General features: G+C 39.0%; 1 long non-coding RNA gene across 1 annotated transcript in view; it reads right to left on the bottom strand.

Annotated features, from left to right (window-relative positions):
• Positions 1-6,513: 6,513 nt before the first annotated feature.
• The window catches only part of LOC139362513 (uncharacterized), a 185,578-nt gene continuing 170,320 nt past the window's right edge, over positions 6,514-21,771 (bottom strand). The window contains exons 2-3 of the long non-coding RNA XR_011621619.1: positions 13,588-13,695; positions 6,514-6,800 (exon numbers count right to left, since the gene is read on the bottom strand). This is a non-coding gene — a long non-coding RNA (uncharacterized lncRNA). The remainder of the gene's footprint in view (positions 6,801-13,587; positions 13,696-21,771) is intronic.

Raw genomic sequence — 21,771 nt, forward strand, 5'->3', positions numbered from 1 at the left:
AAGATCAAGTGAAGAGAGCTTTTTCATTTACTCGTAAACATCAGTTAAGCATATTTTTATATTCAAGACATTCAGCTGGAACAGGGAAACAAGACACAAACCCTGCTCTCAGGGAGTCCACAACCCAGGTGGGGGGAAATATGTGTTAATTACCATTGTGATGCCACCGGGATCCTAACCCAGGTGAGTAGGTGAGTGAGGAAGGAGGCATTGCTACGAAAGGCAGTTTATGAGCTAAGTTTTGAAGGTCATATCAAATAAGAATTAACCAGAAAATACACAAGGAATGCTTACAAGGAAAGTGTGGTGCTCGTGGAACAGCTGGCAGGGAAGTCCATCTGAAGCTGAAAGGCCTGACACACCAGTAGTAAGACATGCTGGAGAGGTGAGCGTGTGCAGGGATGGGACTGCTTGCTTCCTGGATTTGTCTGAACTTTGGCTCCATGGAAGGAATTGAGAAGAGCAGCCATGCCGGGCACGGTGGCTCTCGCCTGTAATCCCAGTATTTTGGGAGGCCGAGGTGGGCAGATCACGAGGTCAGGAGATCGAGACCATCCTGGCTAACACCGTGAAATGCCGTCTCTACTGAAAATACAAAAAATTAGCTGGATGTGGTGGTAGGCGCCTGTAGTCCCAGCTACTCGGGAGGCTGAGGTGGAGCTTGCAGTGAGCCGAGATTGCACCACTGCACTCCAGCCTGGGCGATAAAGCAAGACTCCATATAAAAAAAAAAAAGTTGGTCATTCCCATCCTCTAACGAGAAGTACAATTTCATATAGAACACACTAAAAAAGAACAAGAATCTGCTTAATAGTACCTGAAGCCTCTGCCAGAACTATGGAACTAAAGTAAAAGATGAAAGGTGAAATTCAGCCTTTAGCTCTCAGCAGGGCTGCAGCAGTGGGTGCCCCAGGTGACAGAGGGGGCCAACAGCAGAGGGCACCGCGTTAGGAAGACAATCCCAGCTGCTCCCTCTAGAAAAGTCAGGAAGCATTGTGGACAGAAATCAGAAGCTACAGTGTGGGATTTGGCTTATTTTCAGGTCAATTCCTTTCCACTTACAATTCCATCTGTTAAGTGATTCACAGAATATCTGATCAAAATTGACTTTTATTGAATAAGGAAATAAATATGTCACAAACTACAAAAGCCTTCCTACTTTGTGTCATTTATCATCATTTTTTTCTCTATTGCAACAAGTGGGGTGGGGACGATATGAAAAACAACTGGCCTCTAGACCGAGCATATGTACTATGCACTAAGAAAAATGTTTCATAACAGCAAGGTATCGGCATGCCTGAATCACCTGGAGAACTTTTTAAACGTACTGATGCCTGGTGGGCGGACCACCTGCGGATCACCTGAGGTCAGGAGTTGAAGAATAGCCTGGCCAATATGGTGAAACCCCATATCTACTAAAAATACAAATAGGCCAGGTATGGTGGCGGGCACCTGTAATCCCAGCCACTAGGGAGGCTGAGGCAGGAAAATAGCTTGAACCCAGGAGGCGGAGGTTGCAGTGAGCCGAGATTGCACCGTTGCACTCCAGCCTGGGCAACAAAAGCAAAACTCCATCTCAAAAATAAAAAAGAAAAGAAAGAAAAAGAAAAAAGTATAAAAAAGTACTGATGCCTGGGTACTACCCCGAGAAATTCTGATTTAGTGGGCTCGGGGTGGTACCTGGGAATCAGTAATTATAATTTACCTATTAAATATCCTAAGAAATCTAATGATAAAAATCAACTTCGACCGTGTATAGCAAAGAATTTCCCAAATTTATTTCACCATGAGTTCGTTTTCTTTTGCAGATCACTTATTAACATCTAACAAAATACGAATCTTCAGCCAAATACAATTTGAGAAGTGCTAGTCTTTATTTTTCAAAAAATAAATATTCATGAAAAATTGTGTACATTTATCACTGTTCCATATTAACCATCAATCATATTTAAATGAAACCTGAGGAAGAACACTGAACTTTCATTAATCCTCCTCATTAGGTATAATTGTTTTCAGACAAGTGTTAAGCAAATAAACAAGAATGAACATTTCTCTTTTCTACCAGAGACTATGAAACAGAATTAAAAGTTCGCTACCCCACGCCTGTCTTTTGCTCACCCAGTTGAGCTACAATAGACCCTGCTTCAGGATAGCAAATACTTCCTCAAAGCAAATGTCTTAATAATTTACAACTCCCCTTCATTTTTTTCATGACCTATGGCACAGCTTCACGATTCACAAAACAACTAGCCCACATAAGTCACTTAATAAATATTAAATAAGCCCTTTGGAGGCAATGCATGGTAGTGAAAATAGCATATTCTCTTGCAAGAGCCAGGTCTGAGTTTAAATCACATTTCCACTACTTATTAGCTTTGTATCCTAGGGCAAATTTACCTCTCTGATCCTGAGTTTGACTAATAAAGTGAAGATACCCAAAATATCTAATTTTCAGGCTTGTTGGGAGATTAAAATGTATGTATGTAAACTGCCTCACAAATAAGGTGCCCAATAAATTGTTGTTTGAATGAATGGTTTCTGAAGTAATGACATGGTTATTTTTTAATCAGAAACTGCTTTAAAATTTTTGCAGAGTATCATGTCGGACAAGGTTTAAAATAAAGTTTCGTCCTCTATTCCCGGGTCATTTTTGAAATAGTTGTACATTCTGCAGGAAACTCAAATAAGCTATCAGAAGTTCCCATAGCTATACCACAATAGCCCTCTAATATTGCTGACGTCATAGACATAATCATAAATCCTTAATTTTCTGTTCCTGAGCAGATATTAACAATGCGCTTCTTTATGCTTCGGTTTATACAAGCATATTAATGCCAAGGATACGTGTATGATGACAGATGTGGGCGGCCAAATGGCAGAGGTTATTGATGAAAACAAACATATAAATATGGCTGCTCCCAGAAAATTCGTTCATGCAAGAATATTGAAAGGTCTAAGAATTGGGGAAACCACTGCAATTATCTGTTTCAACTCAGATCTAATACCCAAAATTGTCCAATTCCAGAAGCTCATTTCTTTGTGTAGATGGCAATGTTATTTCATTCATGTTCTTAGAGACCAATTGTAAAGTGACCTGTGGTGTAAATTTAATGAGTAAGGAGTCCTATCTCACAAGATAATTTCCATTACTACTTATTAAAGACTTTGACTGTGACAGCTCACCTTTCAAAATGGATTCCTGTTGTATGCCGCTTTAGAGAGGTATTTCAAAGAGATGATTTTCCTTGTCTCTTATTCAAAGTTCCCTGATGCAGAAGAACCTTTCAATTGCTTCCCTTTGGGTTAGAAGTAACAGCTGAAAATTCTTGATGTGACCTTGAGGGCCAGCTTGCTTACCTTACTGACTTAAATGCTTGCCACCAGCCCTCCCCTCACCGCCGAGTCTCCATACTCCACTCATATTAAACTCTTCTATCCTCAAATTCTCCTGCCTGCCTGAGGCCGCTATAGCCTTCCCTAGGAACGTTCTATCTACCCCTCCCTGAACCTAACTAGCATTTATTCAACTTCCCTTGATCTCTTTCCCACTCCCAGCTGAGTTATATATCCCATATTAGTGACTCTCATGATAATACCTTTACAATACTCACCATCACTTACCCCAGACCTACTTTCCTTTATAAACTGTGAGCTTCTGAGGGCTGGGACTGTCCCTGTCTAGTTCAACACTACCAGCAGCACCAATACAATTTATTTCTTTTGTTATTGTTGTTGTTGTTGAGATGGAATCTCACTCTGTCGCCCAGGCTGGAGGGCAGTGGTGTGATCTTGGCTCAGTGCAACCTCCCCCTCCCAGGTTCAACTTATTCTCCTGCTTCAGCCTCCTCAGTAGCTGGGACTACAGGCAGGTGCCACCATACCCGGCTAATTTTTGTATTTTTAGTAGAGATGGGGCTTCGCCATGTTGGCCAGGCTGGTCTTCAACTCCTGACCTCAGGTAATCATCCTGCCTCAGCCTCCCAAAGTGCTGGGATTACAATTGTGAGCCACTGCACCCAGCATATTTCTAATACGTAACTGAACATGGTGAACAAAGAATAATTTTGGGAAGAAGTTGAGCTTTTCATCAGCGTTCACTTTTTTTCCATCTTGCTATTTACCTCAAAAAAGGAAAAGCAGAAGAAAGAATGTGCTACCTGTGGCATTTTCTTATGTGAGCTGAATCTTAATCTGAGTAATTTCACAGGCATCAGTCAGAGCTTTTTACTTAAAGTGGCTGCTGCAAGAAAAGCTTTAATTTTTAATATTCTACTTCTCCAAATAATAAGAAACATAATCAGCATTTCATGTTTGTTCATTAAAAATATATGTCATGTGTAATTATTAAACCTTCGTAATAGAGACTGAAAATAATTTATTAAGTAAACACAATTTAAGTGACTTACCTTCCATACTTTTTAATTAAAATAAGCCTGCTTTTATACATCAGCTGTCGGTTAATCCTTTTGCTAATTTTCCTCTGCAAATCTGCTTTACCCCCTTGTTATACTTTGAATGAACCAAATGCATACAAATAAAACAAACTTTTATAATTCAGAGATTTAAAAAGTGCAATTGACACAAGACTGTTTTTACTTATCTCAATTGTTGCTTGATAAAAACCAGGTTTAACACAGGGGCAAATAACATTAGATTGAGAATATCTACAATAGAAAGTCTTAGGAGGTGATACTACTTTTTCATGTCTTATTTCATTTCAGAACTTATGATTTACTTTGTTCTTGATGTGTGTATACAGCCAAAACTATTCTCACCTTTCTCTTCCATGATGACTCTCATTCACTAGCTCATAAATGCAATAAGAATAAGGTGGTGGTAGAGTAAAAAGATGAGAGATAGCTTTGAAAAAACTAAGAAGTAGGTTTAAGGTGAGAGAGAGAGAGAGAGAGAGAGAGAGAGAGAGAGAGAGTGTGTGTGTGTGTGTGTGTGTGTGTGTGTGTGTGTGTGTGTGTAAGGCATGATCCAGAGTGGAAATAACTAAACCATGAGTGATAACTGAGAGGATAAACACAACCACATATGCACAACCGCTCTGAGGAATAAGAAGTAGACGGCAGACATGAAGTGTCTCATCAACGAGCTCTCAGTCCGGCCCACCAAGTAGACTTAAAGACCCAGGAAAAACAAGTTGCTCCCTGGAAAGGAGCAGTTGTGAAAGAGTTAAGCTAGAGACGAGTCAGCATTCACTTTATCCTCTTTTGTCCTTTTCTTTCCAGTTTAGACAGAATTTGGGAATGGCTGGTTCATTATGTTTTTGAAAAAAGAAACATCCTCCAAATTAAAAAGAAATCTTTTTTTAGTCCATCCCTCTCCTGAGACTTTAATCTTAATAGAAAACATTGGCAATTTTTTTTTTCTACAGCCAGCCCCTTTAAGATGGTTCTGAAAATCTACATTTTTAAAATTAGTTTATTTTAAAAATAAATTTTACATAAATATCACTGCTTTATGAACTGTGGAAAGTCTACTCTTTGACATGGAGCATTATTTATCTTAGGCAATGAAATGTAAAGCTATTTTTTCAGACATTGGTTAGTTCTCATTTTGAACCCATTTACATTGAAACCAGTTCAGTTTGTGGGTTGTTCATTAATTCAGTGAAAGAAAGGAGGAAGGGATAGGAAGGAAGGAAGGAAGGAAGGAAGGAAGGAAGGAAGGAAGGAAGGAAGGAAGGAAGGAAGGAAGGAAGGAAGGAAGATTATTTAGGTAACTTATGTAGAAAAACTGGAGTGTTTCCTGTATATCCACAGATCAGAGAGTTATTCTCAAGACATATCACATACTTTCCTTGGGTTATAGAATAGTGATGCTTTAGTCCAAATCCTCAGCATGCTCACAGGAAAACTACAGAAAGTCTGGAGGGACTCTGTAGGCTGAGTATTTAGAAGTCACTAACTTCAGAAGGTGGACTTCCTTCTACATATCATTAGCCAGTTGCTAGAATAAAGAAACTTACAGTTGCTTACACATGGCTAATAAGTCCCATGATCAAGATTTAGTAAGGAAATATAAAACACACTACTGAAAGAACAGAGAAGTTCATTCTAATGGGAAAACTTGCTACTTGGAAGGCTGCAAGATCATGACTCCTTAGGGGAGATTTAGAGATGAGTCACTTGGTCTAACGCATCCGCATTTAAGCATAAGTACATTAAAGGGTTCATATCGCATCTAAATCTTCCTCAAGAGAAAATCCTTAAAGTTGGAGCACTTGGTATATCTGTCTGTTAATTATGTTGGTATACAGAGCAGAAGTTGAGTTGAGAAAAGAAAACCATTATTATTTCAAGAAAAGAAAACCATTATTCTTTCAGGTGTTGAGACCACTGAGTACCAACCACAAAGTTATAGAAAGAAGTTTTGTAAAGATGTGAATCCCATTACATCAAAGCCCAATAATCAATGCTATTAGAAAAACAAGGAAATAATTCCAAATACTAGAAAGAGACAATAGATTTTACCTCCTTTGATTTAAAGCTCATATCTATTTATGCACAAGAAACAGTACACAATTGATGCAGTCTTCTAAACACAAGCACTTAAATGTCAGATTACACAGAAGATTATGGAAAGCAAATACAAAAGAAAAGGAAAAATACTGGGAAAGATCTTCTCAAAGGTAACCAATGTTTAGTGGATCTTGTTGGCATTTAGAACTGCCACTGACATGACTACTTGTTGGGTTTGCTCAGAATCTCTTCCTTCCAGTAGGAGCATCCTTCTCTCCAGTAGCGCCATCCCTATTAAAATCCACAATCAGTCTTGATGCCTGGCCCCACCTGCCAAAGGGATGAAGGATTATTCACGTTCACCAATGAGAGGATATCATTTTCTTAACTATTTTTTTCATGGATGGGCATCTAACACCAACATAGTCAATTAAAGTCTATCTTGAGATTTGGTGCTTACAGAGACAGGAACTCTCTTTTGGTGGGTTCAAAAACAGTAAGTGCATACTTTGGGCTACCAGGGCCCATCTCTCCTAACAAATGGCTAGAACCTGCATGAAAAAGACAAAAAGTACAGAACCATGGAATGGAGATTAAAATAGAAATATGATCACATTTTTCAAGCCCCTGGATCAAGTTGTGCCCAAAACTATCCAGACTGCCCTATAAGATGAACCACCAAGTACTGTTTTCATTAGTTTGTGTTGTGTTTCTGTCACTTGCACCTGAACGAGTCCTGATTACTAAAACACAAATGTGTTTCCATGGTTAACAGCACAGACAGCACAAAATGTTTAACCAAAATGCTAGAAATAATTTACTAATTTACAAATTTCTATAATAAATTCTACAAAAATAAAATGATTGAAAATCTGAACTCAAACTTCGTCTTTGAGCTCTTTGGTATCATAATATCCCATGTGTATTGAGACTTTCTTTGAGATTTAGTATCATGGTGATCCTAAGACAGGTGTACAAACAGCAGTTTGTGTGTTCTGAAAACCATTGTGACATTCTCTGGAGATAATATTGTTTTGTTTTGCTTTCCCATAGCCACAGATGGCATCCCTGGTCCTTTTCTAAAAAAGTTACTTAAGCATGCCTTTTTTCAAAAAGATGCTTAAGTCCTTTGTAACTGTGAGGACAGAGATAACATGTTTCATGGAAAACAAAGAAGGGCTCTACTTAGGATAGGTCAACAGATAGGTCAACAAAGTAACCCTCCTATATGAAGAACACAGCCTGTATAAGAATTGTGTGAATTGTAATGCCTGCTTAAATTTTTCCTTCAGTATTATGGGAAACAAATAAATATCTCTGTTATCTCAGTTACTTACATTCTTTGTGCTATAAGGAGGATATGGTAGAAACCTGGACACGACCTAAAGGATTTTTTTTTTATTCTAAAATAGCATACATTCCTAAGACGCATATACTTCTGTCCTAAATTCATATATAGCCTTCTCAGGCCCTTAACTTTTAGCCACAGTCTATATTTGGTGGTTATAGATGTTGTTTTTCAAAGACTGTGACTATATAAGTTATCTTGAATCTAGCAAAATAGGAATCATCATTTTGACCCTGTAAATTGGAGTAATTCCATACAGCGACTCTGCAAATTACATTGTAACCAATCCACCCTTCTTAATCAAATCTTACCTTTTTCTATCCAGTTCTGAAAAGCTTAGAAGGAATTTTGCTCCATGTTCTACCTAGTAATGCCCGATTTCCCTTAACTCAGAGACCCTTAGAGCCTTATATTCAGTTGCAAAATTGCTGAGAAAGCTAGAAAGCAGAGCAAATAACTGAACTGCAGCATCCAGGCTGTAAGAAACTTGGGGAGTGTTGTAGTAACCAAGCAATAGCAATTTGTTTTTTCCTCTCTTCTTAAGCCATGCCTCCAATGACATATACATCCTAGAAAATGAAGCAGTATTATAAAGTGGCTAATAGTCCCCTGTCCTTCAGAATCTTTAAGGAGAAATTGCCACTTAATTTTATTAGAAACTGTTTTTATGGCAATTTAACCAAGAGCTATAAAAAATGTATCATTCCCTGTCACCCAAAAATTCCACTCCTGGGAATGTTTCCTAAGAAAATAATTTAACAGAAGGGAAAACTAAATGCATGATAATGTTATTTACAGCTTTAACTAAAACAGCAAAGCATCAAAAGTAATCTACATGTATAATAACAATGAATCTTTAAATAAATTACTGTGTATAATTCAGTGGAATATTACACAGCCATAAAATTATAATCCCACTGTTATGATATAATATTCAGTGTAAATGTATAAAAACATTATATTCATTATGATTACAACTACAAACACTAAAAATTTACACAGATGAACACTAAGGTGAATATAAAAAAATAAAAGTAATCATATTAGGATTGTGAGGTCATTGGTGATCTTTCTTTTGTCAAAATTAACTTATGTTATTATACATCAGCTACGATTTTTTTAAGAAAACTTATCTTCTCCATCAGAGAAGAAAAGTCAACCTTAGCTTCTCATTCATTACCTAAAGAGGTTGGTACTGAGCATCTCTTTCGTGCCAGGGTTCATTTGAAATTAGGGATATATTCATCAGGAGATTAAAGGCAAAGTCAACTATTCTCTGACCAACATTTCTTCCCTATTGTCCCACAGCATTAGAAAGTATTACAGGTCTTTGTTACCTAATATTTTTGTAATTACCATATTTTGTTAAAAACTGGATGCCCATTTTTGCCACACCTTAAATATTTCTGAAATTGAAATACATTCTCTAATTGATGGTGTCTTAAAACATTGCCACCCAGGAACAGTTGTGAGGAAGTTGTAATTGCCCTGCACATGTGCAAATTTGGTCATAGCTCTTCATATGGTTGTCACTTTAATTGAGTTATTTGCACTGCTGGTACAACAAATGATGAGTCTCATTGTGTTCCTTACAATTTTGCACTATTACTCAGCATTAAATAAAATGTGATAGACAAGCAGAAAGGCAAGGATACTGAGCAACACAGTATAAATCTAATAACAGTGAAGCAAATATTCTTCATGGGAGGAATGATTATCATTCCACATCCTCCTGCAATAACAATTTATTTCTCTTGCACAAAGTGAAGATGCACAAAGATGCATACATGCACAAAGATGATAGATGATAAAAGAAAAATCTAAATCTAAAATAATCTCTTAGTAATGTGAAATAAAAATTGTAGGATGTAAGAAACATTGTGCCTTGGTGTAATGCAGAAGCATTGCTTTTAGTTTTACATAAAATGATGACACCACTTAAAAATCGGTGGCTATTGTAGATTCAATATACACAGTAATTGATGAGTACCTACTGACAACTACATTTTGTCTTCAACTATTTCTCCTATCTTCTAGATGATATATAGGGTTTCCACAATTTGCCATACTTCTGATTTATGCCAGAGAACTCAAGTACTAAATATGAGGTGAAGAAATCAAGGGAAGCATCGATTCTGAAGAATGTTCTGTACCCTAAGCCATTGTTGAGGTCAGTGGCATTAATTGTTGAAAGGGAGGGAAGAGGAGACATCTGACAATAAACATTTTCCATTTAAGGGCAAAGATCACAGTGGCACACCGGCCCTGATAGAGTCCCTGGCATTGTGATTGTATTAGTCCATTCTCATGTTGCTATAAAGAACTGCCCAAGTCTGGGTAATGTATAAAGCAGTTTAATTGACTCACAGCTCCACATGGCTACGGAGGCCTCAGAAAACTCATAATCATGGTGGAAGGGAAAGCAAACACATCCTTCATCACAGGATGGCAGGAAGGAGAACTGCTGAGCAGACAAGGAAAAGCCCCTTATAAAGCAATCAGATCTCGAGCGAACTCACTATAATGAGAATAGCAGCATGGAGGCAACCGCTCCTATGATTCAGTTACCTCCCACAGGGTCCCTCCCACTACACGTGAGTATTATGGGAACTACAATGCAAGATGAGATTTGGATGGGGACACAGCCAAACCATATCAGTAATAAGAGAATGAAAGTGGGAGGGAATGATGAAATGACTGCATTAGAAGATTATTTCTAACATATATAAACTTTACCACTTTGAATTAGGCAAGAGGCATCCACAGCCCAGTTCTTGTGAACTCGCAAGCATTGTAGCTTCACTTAATTAATTAAATCATAGAGACTTTCAGCTTGGTATCTGCCTTCTCAGGAAGATCCCAAAAGGGCACACCTATGTGAAAATATCCTATACCTACAGTCTAATATTAACATGTGTACATTTTCTTCCAAATACTTTCAAGTTCTGTTTTCCATCTATTTATAGATAAGAACACACTTTAAAAGGCTTAGGCATCTTTGATAGGGTATTATGCTTTTGTCATTCATAAAGAATATGCAAAAACAAATTTTAAAGGCAGGTTCTGTCATTAAAACTCTATGGTTAAGAACTGTTTCCGCTGGAGTCTTTAGGACTTTTCCTGAAGTTACAGTTAGTCTTGTGAATTCACTCTTCCACTTGAAACAAACCAGATATTTAATTAGGCAAGCCCAATCAAGTCCTCTAGCCTCTCCTGGTCATTCTAGGTATGGTTGATATCTCCAGGATACTCTCTCAATTAGGAGATTATTGCATTATTACCTAATTTTATTCAACCATGAACAAAAAGAATTTGTTGCTTCTAAGACATTTCACCTACAGAGAGTTGTTCCCTATAGAATTGCTAATAGAATTTTCTGTCTAAAGAGTTGATCTTCCAAATATCACATGGGTTTTTGGTTTGGTTTGGTTTTTGGAGCACCACCTGTCAACAGTGCACCATTTCACTGATATTTTTATTACCTTATTTACATTCATGACCTTCTTGTTGGTGGCATGATGCCAAAATACCCTCATTCTCAGCTTGTCTTTGAAATTGCTCTCTTGTTGACAGTTAACCCCCACAATGAGAATACAAAGAATGAGGCTGGTGGCCCTCTCTCACATTCCAACTTAAACCTTCTAACAATCTAACAATCAGTTCTGCTGTCAGGGATTTTTAAATTGTTATGCTACTACCTCAGTGAGAATACGCTCTAGAACCTACACACTGTTTTCCTTTAATTTTCCTTTAAATTTCATGGTAATATTTCTGCAGTAGATAAAGCAGTCTCAGATATCCTCACATCAACTCATGCTCCTATGCATCAAAAGCCCACATACAGACACATATTTTAGTCTTTTTGCTCCCTGCCCTAACTCCACCTCACTTCCTGCCAGCCTTCCAATGAAGGGTTCCTGTAACCTTCTGAGAGCCATCATGAGCCATCGCCAAAAGTGCACTTGTGTCACCTTTCCTCTGATATAGCCCTTCTGTTTTCTCTCTTCATATCGAACACTCTTCTGAATTTATCCTGGAGAGTTGGGCAAGCTATCTGAACAGGCATCTTCTTTAAAGTGCTACTTTGCTCCAGGACAAGCAAATCTGGCACTCACATCCTTTAAGTACCTACTTAAATATCCCCTGATCAAAGAGGCCTCCCCTGAACATTCTTTAAAAACAGCATATGCACATAATATGGTTTGGCTCTGTGTCCTTACCCAAATCTCTCTTGAATTGTAGCTCCCATAATTCTCAGGTGTAATGGGAGGGACCTAGTGGGAGGTAACTGAATCATGGAGGCGGATTTTTCCCATGCTGTTTTTGTGACAGTGAATAAGTCTCATGAGATCTGATGGTTTTATAAAGGGGAGTTCCCCTGCACATGCTCTCCTTGCCTGCTGCCATGTAAGATGTAACTTTGCTCCTCCTTTACCTTCCACCATGATTGTGAGGCCTCCCCAGCCACGTGGAACTGTGAGTCAATTAAACCTTTGTCCTTCATAAATTACCCAGTCTCAGGTATGCCTTTATTAGCAGTGTGAGAACAGACTAATACAGCACACATACACACAAAGCACTAACACATGTGTCTGCTTCCCCTCTTTACTCTTACCTTGTTTTATTTTTGTCTTAGGACACGTTACCTCTGCTATTTTGTTTGTTTTTTGTCTGCCTTTTCTACTAGAACGTAAGCTACAAAAGAGCATGAATTGGTTCTGTTCTGTTCACTGCTGTGTCTCAGGAACTCCCTGTCAGGTAACCATATCTGACAAACTGGTGTCACTCAATAAACATTGTAAATGAATGAAGGATGAATGAATGAATGATGCAACTCAGCTTGGGCATCTGGAAAATGAAAGAGTTTGAGTGAATGATCTATGAGGTATTTTTTTAGCTCTAACACTCTGAAATTTTAATCTATTGATGAATTATCCAATTGACATTTAAATTGTCTATGTCTCACTTCAAAAAAGGATTTAAAGTAGCTGTATCCTCTCAGCTTCTAGATTCTACACTTCTTAACAGTGTCTTCTGTTTTGAAGGATTCTCCCTAAAATCAAACAGGTGCTCAAAAAATTGTAACAATTTTTCAATAAGTCAATCAATGTAGAAAAAGATAAAGGATTAATCTTCATTTCTTTTAACTTCTAACATTTCTAACTTCAGTCCTAACTTCTGTTGATCAGGCTATCATCAATTCCAAAAAAAAAAAAAAGTCAGCACTGACTAATTAACTAAGTATATGAAATATTTATTCTCACAACCACTCTATGAGACACTCATTGTTATTAATCCCATTTTACTATTTTACATATTAACAAGCAGAGCCAGAAACTGGCAGAGCAAGACTTGAAACCGTAAACTAATGACTTTAAAGTTGGTTTCCTAATGTTATTCCTTGAACCTGTGATTCCATTCATTCCTCTCCTTCTTTTAATTAATTTATTTACTTTGAGAGGGTGTCTAGCTCTGTTGCCAGGCTGGAGTGCAGCGGTGCAATCTTGACTCACTGCAACCTCCACCTCCCAGGTTCAAGCGATTCTCCTGACTCAGCCTCCCGAGTAGCTGGGATTATAGGCACACACCACCACACCCAGCTAATTTTTGTATTTTTAGTGTAGATGGGGTTTCACCATGTTGGCCAGGATGGTCTCAATCTCCTGACCTTGTGATCTGCCCGCCTCTTCTTCTTATTCTTAACTTTAGCTTGAAACTCCCCTGTTGCCATTTTTCACCAGGAAGTATAGTATAAGTACTTCTTTGTACCTTTTTCTTTCTTTCTTCATCAGTTCTCTCTTCTCATCTTATCTGACAGCAGTAAGCTTTGATTTTTCAGGAGGAAATTCAAAAGACTTGCACCAAGCCCCAGCCACACTAAACAGGGAGAGAATTTTAATGGAAATAAATGACATTAGGAAATGGAAGTAAATTGGTGGTGTGATTGAGCATAGACAAGTGAACATGCACTGCACCTCATACTGTGGGTGTCTACAGTCGATGAGGCTCAGATCAACACAGGAGGGGACTGGCTCAACTCCTCAATAGCAGTTTGCCTTCAATCTTGAGTGCTAGAGAAATAGAACTAGGGACATATGCCTGCTCTACAGTGTAAGCTGCACTACAAAGGCTCTGCTTTCCTCTGCTTTTACCCTTCACCTGGTGCACAATGTGTGCCCTGATGACCAGAGCCTTGGCCAACTCCTTTTTCCCCCTCCTTTTCTCCTCTCACTTTGCAGTAACCATGGCTCTTTTCCAAAAGACTTGTGTGATTGTCCAGAGCATCATTATGTTTATATTTTGGAAGGTAGTTTTGGCATCAGTGAAGAGAAAATGCTGCAATAAAAAAAATAAACTATAAGGCAGGGGTTCCAGTTAGGAAAATAAGAGGCAGTTTTGAAAAAAAGCTGAACTGAACTTGAGCAATGGCAGTGGAAGTAGAGAGGTAGGTTCAATTTTGAGATTCAATAGCAGAGCAGAATAGACACTGCCACCAGTAAAGGCCTCTGTGTCAATGGACAGCAACACAGCTATCTAACTCAGCCTTCATTCTCAGCCTTGACCCTGTCAGCAAGGCATATCATCTCTCATCTGTCATTTTGTATAACTCCTCCCTTTCATTCTCACAGCCATGTTCTTCCATTCTTACTCATAACTCAGCTCCCTCTTTTAGTCTTTTTAAGAGATGGGGTCTTGCTGTGTTGCCCTCAAACTCCTGGGCTCAAGAATTCCTCCCACCTCAGCCTCCCAAGTAGCTGAGACTAGTTAAAGAGCTGGGCACATGCCACCACACCTGGTTCTCCTTCTCTTTTAAACTCATCTTTAAAACTGTCATCAAGCCCTTATGAGGCATCTTGATTACAGCAGGAACAAATGTCTAAGATTTCTGCAAAAGTTTATAATCCAGAATCAATGTGAATCAGAAAGATGGTCATTTTGTGTCTTGAGTTTCTTCAATTCATTGTAACCTTCTCTGAATGAGATCTATTTTAAAATCTATGTAGAATCAACTCAAATGCCCATCAATGATAGACTGGATAAAGAAAATGTGGCACATATATACCATGAAATACTATGCAGCCATAAAAAAAGAATTAGTTCATATCCTTTGCAGAAACATAGATGGAACCGGAAGCCATTATCCTCAGCAAACTAATGCAGGAACAGAAAACCAGACACTGCGTGTTCTCATTTACAAGTGGGAGCTGAACAATGAGAATGCATAGACACAGGAGAGGAACAACACACACTGGGGCTTGTTGTGGGGGTGGAGGGAGGGAGAGCTTAGGGTAAACAGCTAATGCTTGTGGGGCTTAATACCTAGGTAATGGGTTGATAGGTGCAGGAAGCCACCATGGCACACATTTACCTATGTAACTAACCTAAACATCCTGCACTTGTATTCCAGAACTTTAAATTAAATTTTAAAAATTCTATGTAAATGTTAGTAATCACAAACTTCTGAATAACTATGATTTTATTAAGAACAGAGTTTTATTGAAAATTATATTGTCATTGAACCATAAGTGTTTATTAAATGTGTAATCTCAGCTGACTCAGGCAGGAATATCAGTCCTGACTCCTCACCTGTTAGTGGCTAATGGAAATAAAAGCTTTGTATTTCTCCACTAGGTCAGGTCCATAGGAGAGCCTGAGGATTAAATAAAAAGAAAAGACATTGATCAAATAAGTTTAGGAAATGTTGCATACCCTAATCCCTTCCTAAAGCACCTTTGATATTCACATTAACATCTCAAAGACTCTGGGAAGTCTTATATTAATTACAACTATTTAACAGAGCATTTCCCAAATATTGAGGCCATTAAGGCACTGTTTAAACTTAGAAAGTCTATTTAACCTAGCCATTTCACTACTTTCCTAAGGTGAAACCATTTGCCTTATTTTCAACAGAAAATGTTAGAAAAAGCCAATGAGCACAATTACAAGTTACTTAGTAAAAAAGAATTGCTGCCCCTTAAAAACATGAGAAATGTCAAGCCTGTGCCATACATAGATCATTGTTCCATGGATCTATGGCCTTCTGTTGGGGAAAAGCTGAGTGTTGGGAAAAATACTGAGGCAGGGCTTGCATGTCTGACATAATGTCCTCTGAATGTGTCTAGACTTGCTGGCTCCTTGCTCCTTGCTCTCCCAGGATTGATTGTATCTTGGGTTAAAAGAAAGCCTGCTCTCCATTATCTCAAGTGGCAGAACATGTTCCTTATAAAGGCTAAACCACCACAGCTGTAGATCATGCACTTGCCCTTTTGACCTCCACATTCTCACCACCTGTTTCTCTGTTGGATTACCAATAAATAGTGTGGGCTCCCAGAGCTCTGGGCCTTTGCAGCCTCCATAATCGCGATGGCCCCCTGGTCCCACTTTTCTCTCTCAAACTGTCTTTTTCTCAATCCTTTGACTCTGCTGGACTTTGTTGCCCCCACAACCTGGTGTTGGGTCTGATCACCCCAACATTCCTGGCAGCCCAACGTGGGGTGACAAAGACCCCGGTGAAGGAACACTAGAGTGTGTGAAACCAGTGGACGCTTCATCAAAGGACACCCGAGGACATCTAAAATGAAGCTTGGCAGGAAAGCTGAGCACTCAGAAGAACCAGGCAACAATGAGACAAAGTGAAAGCAGACATTCTACTTATTTAAATTTCTTAAGGCATTTATTACAAAGAGGGGGAGTGAAAGTTAGTACTCAGAATTTGTTATCAATCTTTAGTGCAGTAAGCGGTTTTGCCCATGGTTCCCAGAACAAGGGACTATGAAGTTGGATGAATGGAGAGAATTGGCAGAGATTTTAAAAAAGCATATAAAGATGGAGCAAAAATTCCAGTCTTGGTTTGGTCAATGTGGGTGCTAATAAAAGCAGCTCTTGAGCCATTTCAAACAGATGACAACACAGATTCAGATAAGGAAGAGGAGGATGAGTATAAAAAACTAACTGCAGATTCTGAATGTGAGGAACAGAAACTGGAAGAAATTAAATTTAAAAAGGGAAACTGAAAAAAGCATGTTTTACTATCCCCTTGGCTCCACCTGCTGAATTAAGTGAATGGCCATCTCCTCTCTCTCCCCTTAATGGGCGAGAAAATGAATTAGCTACAAAACTTACCACTACTGTAGTTACAACATTAAAACCTTGAGCAATTGGTAGTACTAAGACCCAGTGGAATCTGAGGCTAGTTTATTCAGAGAGCACCTCAATAAACTGAGGCATTTCTGGCCCAGCAGTGCCCTTACAAACGTACGACAATTGTTCCCCACCACAGCAGGCAGTGCTGCTGTAGACCTTTGCAGCACAATTCCCATCTCTTTACTTCCTGGGGAGCCACCAAAAAAGGTCCCTATGGGAGTTAGGGGACACTTACCTTCAAGAACAGTCAGTCTATTACTTGGAAGGTCTAGTCTAAATTTGAAAGGTATCACTGTGCATATGGAAATAATTGACTCTGCTTGTACCAGAGAAATTCAATTAGTTGTTAGTTCCTCAACTCTGTGGTCTGCTTCCCTAGGAGAAAGACTTGCTCAGTTGTTGACAGAAAGCTGGGAAGCAGCACAGTGAAAAGAACAGGAGGCTTTGGTAGTACTAATCCAACAGGAAAGGCTGTATATTGGGTTAATCAAGCGTCTGACAAAAGACCTATTTGTACAGTAGACCTGCTGTTGGATGCTTATAGATTGACACACAGGCCTGGTGGGCAGTAATCTCTGGAAAAAATAAATCACAGGCTGCTTTGCATAGGGCAAGTAAAGTCATGCTGAAGCTTCAGTTTCCTGGTAACCTGCCTCTGCCAGAGAAAAACAGATTTAACAAGCACACAGGCATGATATGGGCTGAATGTGTTCATTGTGGTGTTTGTGGCCTTTATGATGGGAAAGTTCAACCTCTACTCCTACTACATTGGTGCAAAACAAAACGAAACCTTCACAACAGAGTTTTAAGACACTGTTCTGGGCTATATTTGGACTTTCTGAAGTACAATCAGTGGTCATCAACTGTAACCACGAATTCATTGAAAACATTGGTTATGTTCTTTATGGAGTCTATAATGCTTCAACGGTCATTGTTTTGGTAAATATGTTAATTGCCATGATCAACAATTCATTCCAGGAAATTGAGGATGATGCTGATGTGGAGTGGAAATTTGCAAGGGCCAAACTCTAGTTTTCCTGCTTTGGGGAGGGGAGAGCACTTCCTGTTCCCTTCAATCTGGTGCTGGGCCCGGGGTCCCTGTTTTATCTCTTGCTGAAGCTTAAAGTGTGGCCTTCTGAGCTCTACCCAAGGTCATAAAAAAGGTTTCCAGGAAAGTAAGCAGAGCTAAGTAAGTAGAGCTAAGTAAATAAGTAGAGTTAAGTAAATAAGTAAAGCTAAGTAAGTAAGTAGAACTAAGTAAGTAGAACTAAGTAAGTAAAGGGAGATAAATAGAGATAGAGATAGATATATAGAGAGAGATAGAGATAGAGATAGAGATAAATAGAGAGATAGAGAGAGAGAGATGGAGATAGAGTCAGATAGAGATAGAGATAAATAGAGATAGAGATAAATAGAGATAGAGATAGAGATAAATAGAGAGATAGAGAGAGAGAGAGAGATGGAGATAGAGTCAGATAGAGATAGAGATAAATAGAGATAGAGATAAATAGAGATAGAGATAGAGATAAATAGAGAGATAGAGACTTGCAGGAACTCACAGGAACTAACAGGTACCACAGGGACAGATAGAGATAGATGAAGACTAGCAATATAAGGTCAGTGCCCTGGGGAAGTACTGATCAGTGCCCTAAAGAGGTACAAAAGTAGAGATTAGCAAAGACTACCAGAGACTTGCAGAGACAGACAAGAACATTGTGAACTACGGAAATTAGCTATGACTCAAAGGGCAAACATAAAAGGAATAGAGGGGAGGGAGGTAAGGATAAAAATACTCTTTCTTTTCTCTCCAACAGGACCTTTTGGTCCTTTAAACTTAATCAAAGGGCAGATGCTTTGGTGTCTGAAGCTTTTGCTGATGCACAAACATTACATTCTTTAACTCATCTTAATGCCACAGGCCTTAGAAAACGATATGGTCACATGCAAAGAGCTAGAAAAAAGGAAAGATAATTACATGGGGAAGAGGATTTGCTTGTGTCTCTCCGGGTGACGATCAGGTGCCTGTGTGGGTGCCCACCAAACATCTGAAGATCTATCATGAGCTACAGCATCTAGCAGACCCAACTGTACAACGAGAATTGAAGGTCTGAAAAGCCTCAATTTGCTTTCCCTGTGCCTTCTGTTAGAAGGGGCCTGTTTTTCAACATCAGTGGCCTCCCTGCCACAGCCACAAAAGTTTTTGCTTCTGTTTCAATAGATTTACTAATGTGGGGGTGAGGGTATGCTTGTGTTTTTGCAGGAGATGAACAAACTGTGTAGATGCCCTCAAGATGTGTACAACCATGGAATGGGAGACCGGAGGGACCCATGGATCCCAGCTATGGACTGGGTTCCCCCAGTATGAGCCATGAGCCATGATTCATGAGCCATGAATCTGAATGCGAAGATGCAATGAGGACTGACCAGAGTCACAATGCCTAATGGACCAATGCTTTCTGACTCAGCTCCTCTCTTCCCTGAATACAAGAGACCCTAATAGTTAGGCAGGAATATCATCACCCCATTCAGCAAGAAGTTACAGAAGACGGACCTTTATCCTTCTGCAACCCCTAGGATTAAGGGTCCTCTTGTAAAAGAGAAAGGGGAGATATGTGGAGAGCGTTCAAAACAGAGCAACTCCAGTTTGCATAAGGGCTAAGAAAAATGAAGCTGGATCACCAATTGGCAATGAAGGGCTGCATAGCCTGCAATCCTCTTGCTGAATTAAAAGGTCACCTTTTATACTAGTAATAATGATAGCTAGTAATAATGATAGTAATAATCATACCTTCTCTTTTACAAAAAAGAGAAGGGGTACATGTTGGGAAAAAGCTGAGTTTTGGGGAAAATACTGAGGCAGGGCTTGCATGTTTGACATAATGTCCTCTGGAATGTGTCTAGACTTGCTGGCTCCTTGCTTCTGGCCCTCCTAGACTCCTAGATCGATTGTATTCCCATTATCTCAAGTAGCAGAACATGTTCCTTATAAATGTTAAACCATCACAGCTATAGATCATGTGCCTGCCCTTTTGACCTCCACATTCTCACCACCTGTTTCTCTGTTGGATTACCAATAAATAGCATGGGCTCCCAGAGCTCTGGGCCTTTGCAGCCTCCACAATCGCAATGACCTCCGGTCCCACTTTTCTCTCTCAAACTGTCTTTTTCTAAATCCTTTGACTCCGCCAGACTTCATCGCCCCACGACCTGGTGTTGGGTCTGTGTTTTTCTTTACTAAGAGAGCCAACAGCCTTCCTTTCTCAAAATAAGCTTGTGTTGTCTGTCACATTGAAGGGATGAAATCACTCCCTGGCCATTGCAAAGTGAACTTAAGAGGGGAGAAGGAAGGAAGGGAGGGAGGGAAGGAGGAAGGAAGGAAGGGAGGGAGGGAGGGAGGGAGGGAGGGAGGGAGGGAGAGAGAGAAAGAGAGAAAGAAAAAGAAAGAGAAAAAGAGAAAGAAGAGAGAGAGAGAGATCTGCCCCCAGAGTGAGGTGTACTATGAGCTTCATGGGTCTTGCACCTTATAGTTTCCCATGAGAAGACCTAGACATGCTTGATACTATCGTATAATTTTGTAAATTTCCAAATGAGAGATAGTTAAACTATAGTGGTTTAGACTGCTGTCTCTTTATGCTCTCATTTCCTCTGTCACATTTTCTCCTATGTAGGGTAACTTTGGTGTAATCATGAATCATTTGCGTTTTAGGCTAACAAGAAGCTGAGCAGGGCATATACTGAGTTGGGGTTTAACAGGACATGTGTCTGTAACTTCAGGCATTTCTATTAAGTTGTGACCAGCCATTCGGTACAGGAATGACTTCCAGAAATGTTTCTACAGCCCACCCTGTCAACTTACCTGGCATTTTTATCAGAAATGCTTGGCCAGAAGTTATACTATGACATTAACATGGTCTACAACTTATCCAGCACCAAAACTATGTGGGTTGTGAAGGGGAAATAAGGTTTGAAATGTAGGAAGCCAAGAGCTAATTTGTGTAACGTTTTGCATAGAAGATTCTGTTCTCATTGACACATGATCAAAATTGAAGTTTCCTCCTGTAAGGAATGAACTTGATTATGCAACATACACAAATATAAATGCACCACACATTTTCCCCATTTCTATGAGAATACTTTCTTTATGTGAAATTTACCAGAATGTTTGTGTTTGTAAGTCACAAACCTATAGCTGTTACATATTTTATACATCCCAAGATAGCGGCTTGAATCCCAGAATATCCAACACATATTGTTCTGATAAAGTCTAGTAATTCTAGATGAAATAACACACAATATAATTACCAAGGCAGTGAAATAGACTGAATAAACAAGTGTAAAATATTCATTAATAAGTCACTGTGTGTAGTATAAGATTAATTTGATTACAACACTTTTAGCTGAACAAAATAAAGCAGCAATTTTAGATGCACTGAATTACTCTTGTTTATGCATTAATTTCAGATTCATTTTAATTTGTCAGAATTATGGATAATACTAACATTCAAATGTGATACGAAGAAAAAAGCCAAAACGTAAACTGAAAGAGAAGTTGGCAGAAGTTTCAGTATCACCAAAATTCTTATTATATCACGATGGAAACTAAGCTTGCAGATCAGTATCGTGACCACAAGAAAAGGAATTACACCAGGACTGTTCCAACCCAAAAATAAAAAAGTAAAAGCAGATGAATGTCTTAGTAAAGAAAAACACAATTTGCATGAGAATGTCGAAAACACTGTTTAATGAGTGTTGTCAGATCAAATAACATTTCAGAATAGATAATGCCTAAGATAACTTAAAATGCCTAAA

Source organism: Macaca nemestrina, chromosome 4 (assembly GCF_043159975.1).
Source record: "Macaca nemestrina isolate mMacNem1 chromosome 4, mMacNem.hap1, whole genome shotgun sequence".
In the NCBI taxonomy this organism is placed as follows: domain Eukaryota; kingdom Metazoa; phylum Chordata; class Mammalia; order Primates; family Cercopithecidae; genus Macaca; species Macaca nemestrina.